The sequence below is a fragment of the Gavialis gangeticus genome, unplaced genomic scaffold (assembly GCF_001723915.1).
Source record: "Gavialis gangeticus isolate Ggan-Ray unplaced genomic scaffold, GavGan_comp1, whole genome shotgun sequence".
In the NCBI taxonomy this organism is placed as follows: Eukaryota; Metazoa; Chordata; order Crocodylia; family Gavialidae; genus Gavialis; species Gavialis gangeticus.
Window position 1 is genome coordinate 194,483,509 of NW_017728992.1, and position 5,303 is coordinate 194,488,811.

General features: G+C 48.6%; 1 long non-coding RNA gene across 1 annotated transcript in view; it reads left to right on the plus strand.

The window, feature by feature from the left end:
* LOC109305213 overlaps nt 1-1,834 on the plus strand; it is a 10,987-nt gene extending 9,153 nt beyond the window's left edge. The window contains exon 2 of the long non-coding RNA XR_002099596.1: nt 1,648-1,834. This is a non-coding gene — a long non-coding RNA (uncharacterized LOC109305213). The remainder of the gene's footprint in view (nt 1-1,647) is intronic.
* The last annotated feature ends 3,469 nt before the right edge of the window (nt 1,835-5,303 follow it).

Sequence of the window (5,303 nt, forward strand, 5' to 3'; positions counted from 1 at the left end):
GTGGAAATCATTAGGACCAGCTGATTTAAATAAGTTCAGTCCTTCCAGAAGTTCCCTGAGTAGATCCTCACTGACCCTAGGCCTGGGTGCGCCTCCCCTGGGGCCTGAGGAGGTCCTGGTGGGGAAGCTGATTTGATCCCTGCTCAGGAAAATGGATTCAAAGAAATTGTTAAAAAGGTTAACTTTGTCATCTGGTGTGATGACCAGATTTCCTGTCGTGTCATGCAGAGGCCTCACGTTACCCGGTACCTTCTTTTTGCCCCCTATGGAAGGAAGGATTTGAAGGAAGGATGAACAATCCTTTTATATTGATTAGGTTGGTTTTTCTTAGTTTTCTATAAAGAGGAAACATCATTCATGGTCTTTAAAAATACTGGCCTTTACTGCCTAGGTGTATAACTAAACACTGGAGATGTATGGCGCGTCACACACTGTGAACAAAACTGGTACTGTGCACTCACACCCCCAAATCAGCAAAGGCCTCCATAAGTGCTTAACCATAAGCACATGCATTAATCCATTCCTATTCAGGGAAGCCTTAAAATGCATGCTGAAATCTCATTGGCTCCAATGCAAATTAAACATGGACTTTGCTGAATCAAAGCTTCAGGGGCAAATCCAGATCCCAATGTCCTTTTTAAATACCTAGGCCAGGTCCTGGACACAAGGCAAGGGAGAAAAGAATTTCTCACTGCCTTCCTGTCCATGAAGGAGCTGCTCTGAAGTGGCTACTTCATGTCAGTGGTTGGCCCTTTTCATGGTCCCTGTAATGGGAAACCCCTGGCCCCAACGTGTAGAGCTGAGAGAAGAAAAGGGTGGAATGGTACCTTTAAGGCAGGGTTTCTTCAGCCAGAAGGGTCAGGTCTTGAGAATATATAAACTCAGCTCAGGGGAAAAGCTAGGCAGGCAGAGCCTGATGGTGCTGGAGAGAGGTGCTGCTACAAGCTGCGGAAGCTGGACTTGAGAATTTGAACTGTGAGTCAGCTCAGCAGGGCTGGAGCTGGGATAACCCCAGTAGGACTGAAAAGCCTGGGGAGGGCCAGGGGGGAGACACCCCAGAGGAATTTCAGTGTGAATGTGTCATGATTTTCGCAAAGTGGATTCCTGTCTGTAGAAGCCCACACCATGAGGCATGGAGCAGCTAGATGGGGAGCTGGAAGACTGCTGAGAGTACCCTGAGTGAGTATGTGGTGTGCTTATTGCTTGCAGAGTAGTTTGGGTTAGCAAGCCCTGGACACAGAAGAAGGAGCACTAACCCTGGGAAACAAGTAGTATACTGAAGTGGCACCATCCCTGGGAACTGCTGATTGGGCCAAAGACTTGGTGGTAACTGATGAGTCAGAGGAACTGGTAATCCTGGAAGGCCAGTGTAGTGTCCACAAAGAGTTAGCACCATATGAGCTAGAGAAGGGGTTGTTCTGGGATGTGAACCTTTAGAGAGAAACACCTAAGATTCCCCTCCAGCAGAACTGAAGGCCTGCTCCTTAACTAGCATTAACAACACAGGTAGGGCAGGAAAGAGACTATTAGGCATTCAGGATGTCAAGAAGGCAGACAAAGGCCTATAGCAGGGGGTGCTGGACCATATCGGACATCTGGACCAGCTATAGTCCTCTCTCTAAAGAGGTCCTCTGTCCCTGATCCCAGCTGCCCGCCTCTGCCTGTTAACCTTCAGCATGCTTTTGCATAGTACATGTGCATCTGGTATCACACTCCACACCCATGCAGCCTCACCTCAGCACCAAGGACCCTCACCGGTACAGCCACCTGGAAGGTGTGTGCAGTTCCGGAGGAAGACAACAGCTTGTCCATGGGCTTCAGATTGGGCATCAGAGATTTTATTAAGCTACAATTGCTGCTCCAAAGTCTTGGTAAGCAAATTGGATTGGATATTTCCTACCACATTACCTTTGATCCCTTTAAAATATCTAATAGTAAATGCTATACCCAAAGTAGTTATGTCAGCATTCAACTGTATCAGCTTGATTTGTATCCTTTGCTTCAATGAACAATTTCTCCTACTTGTATTTTCTTTGCGGGAATCTGCAATGACATATATTTAAAAAGCAGCAATTTTAATGAATGCTTTGTAAGGTTCAAGTGATTTCTGAAAAAGTGAGCTTCATTCCTAATTAAGGTAATGAGATAGAACAGCTAATGCATCAAATTTCATGCATTTGAGCCCAAAGGGGATTGAGAGATAAGCTCTCGAAACAAAGATGTGATTCATTATCTGAAGCAGAAAATGGAAATAATCACATTCATGGAAATGAATTGTGAAGAAGAAATATACTGGAAAACAAATAACCTGGACTGCAGAGGAAGAAATGCACCTGTAATTAGCAAAGGGGTGGAGTTGGAGCCTGGAATAATTTTGCATGGTTTTAGTTATTACCCTCTGGTAATTTCTATCCCAAAACCTGATATGTAAGAAGAAAAGAGACTATCTAGCAGCTCTAATTAAAGTGAATCAAAAACCAAAACTGTTGCCAGTTTAATATTCTTGATGTTTCGTATCCCTGAACTATTCTGTGTCTGACTTACTTTCTCCTCACTGAGTATATCTACACATTCAAGTAATGTGAAGCAATAAACTCTGGAGCTGTTTAAGTCAGAGTCAACTGCTCCCAGGTACAGTATCTGCACGTCCACCTGGGACAGCAGCACTTTGAGCCAGGGTGGGGCATCCATGGGCTAATAGCAGGCTCAGGAGGTCAGCCCTGGGCTCTGGGTGGTGGTGTATGGGCTGGCTGGGGCATGAGGGTGCAGAACCTGTGAAGCAGTCCCCACACTTTTGCACCCTCATGCCCCAGCCAGCCCCTGTTACTGTGTACACATGCATGTCATTACATGTAATTGCTCTGCTGCAACATAGAACTGTCCCTGGAGCAAATTAATTTTCTATACCCTAATACTGGCGCACGTGCAGACAGTGATACTTTACTGCAGAGCTAATTAGTCAACTCCGCAATAAAGTGCATTTATAGATGCACCCACTGGCCATGTCTACATGTGCCGATTTAAAGTGCACTAGCTATTTTTAACATGCATTAAGGGTGCAGGTCTACATGTATGCACCCTTAATGCGCATTACAAATGGGAATTTTAGGCTAATCATGCTTAAATTTGATACCTGCATAAAGCAGGTATCAAAGTTAGGTGCAATTACTTAAGGCACATTAACCCACTTGTAGATGCCTTAAGATGCCTTAATGCTGTCTGTGTTGACTGAGCAGGCCAGAGCCGAGCCTATAGGGCCCCACACTGTCACTAGGCACCACCAAGAAGATTCGGTGGGTGCTGTTCTCCAAGATGCAGGTACTGGAGCTGGAGTGGCAGTTCCAGCAACAGTGGTACCTGTTGGTGTGCTGACCAGCTTGGGACTGAGCTGGCAGAGCGGGCAGGAGGCACGAGGGCTCCTGTCGAAGCACAAGGGAAAGCCCCACCCCCCCATGACTCCCTTCAGGGAAAGTGGGCAGTGCAGCACAGGCAGGGCCTTTGCTAGTGGCTCTCTCATGTCTCTCCCTTGGGGCTGGTTTGCTAGCCAGGCAATGCAGCCCTGCAGAGGTAGGACATCTCACTGGGATTCAGGCTACCTTAGAAGCCCACACTGAGGCCCCAGCCCAGGACAGCAGGTAGGCTGGGACTGCATCTGCCTGCAGTGCCTGGCACAGTTTTCCCTGCTCCAGCCACCTCTGTCCCAGGCAAGCACCCGGCCTCCCTGCTGGATGTTGTCCATGGGAGAGGTGGCATGAGCTCCTGATGGCCCTGCTTGGCTCAGTCCCAGCAGGCTGGGCACAATGCATGTGGGGGCTCGGCTCTCTCCTTGGCCCACCTCATCCACAGCCAAGACCCTACCCACGTTGCACACAGCCTGCCAGGGCTGAGCCAAGCATAGCCCCCAGGCATTTATGCCACCTCTCTCACAGGTCTCTGTCCAGCAGGGAAGCCAGGTGTTTGCCCGGGATGGAGGTAGGTGGAGCAGGAAAAGCCATGCCAGAGACTGGGGGAAGACGCAATCCTAGCCTACCCACTGTTGGAAGTGGGAGTCCCAGTGTGGGCTTCTAGGGTAGCCTGAATCCTGGGTGGGTAGCAAGGTGTCCCATCTCTGCAGGGCTGCATTGCCCAGTCAACAAACCCAACCTGAAGGAGAGGTGTGGGGGAGCTGCTAGCAAAGGACCTGCCCACATTGCCCTTTCCCCTGCAGGAAGATGTTTGGGGGGGGGAGCTTTCCCTTGAGCTTTGACAGGAGCCCTCATGTCACCTTCCCCCTCTGCTGACTTAGTCCCAAGTTGATTGGACACCAACAGGTACCAGTGCTGCCAGAACCTCCATCTAGCTCCAGTGTCCGCACCTTGGGGAACAGCACCCACTGCATCTTCACCTTGGTGCCCGGTGGCAGTGCAGGGCCCCGTGGGCTTGGCTATGGTCTGCTCTCATCCCGTGCTGGGGAGGAAGGAACACAGGCAGGGGTTTAGAGCTAGGCCCAGGCCCGGGGCTGGGTCAATCACATCCAGGAGGACTGGAGGCTCCCACCCTCTCAGCCAGCTCTGGGTTGCACTGTCCAGCTATGCTGCTATGGGGTCCAAAGACTGTCCAGGTGCTGCCCAGGGCAAGCTGCAAACATATTCACCCAGCAAGCAGTGTTAAGGTGCCTTAAAGCATGCACGCGTAGATGCACCTAAATTGCCTTAACGCTCCTTAGGCTAAGATGCATTAAGTTTAGATGTGCGTAAATTCACATGTAGACATGCCCACTGTGAAGAACCATTTCCCACAACCCTCGCAGTAATCAAATTAGGCTCTGCGTACTTGAAATTCCATATGCTTTCACCTTCTACTACTCAGCAGTGTTATCCGTGTTTTCTCTCTGCAGTTCTCTAATTAATTGTCTATCTGATCTATCAAGATTCATAATTGACATATGTTTTTCATGCCCTTCATTTTCCCTTTCCATTGTCAGCGCTTCCTGCATTTCTCTAATTGCAGATTATAGACTCTCAAGGTAGGGACAGTCTGTCTCTTGTGTAAAGCACAAAGAGTAGGCTGAGTACCTTCCTTAGCAGCGCACACAGCATCTACATCCACTGCTTTAGAGGCAATTCAAAACAACGAAACAACTTAAACTCTTCTCCTCTGAGGTTATTTGTGCCTCATGTTTCATGGCCTCAGTTTTCAAAAACAACTAGCATTTAGAGCTCCAAGTTCACAAAGAGCAGAGACTTCCACAATCTGAAGAATATTCCAAACCATCAGAGTGAAGTTTTCGGATGTCTTTCTTATGAGAGCGACAGAGTTAAAAC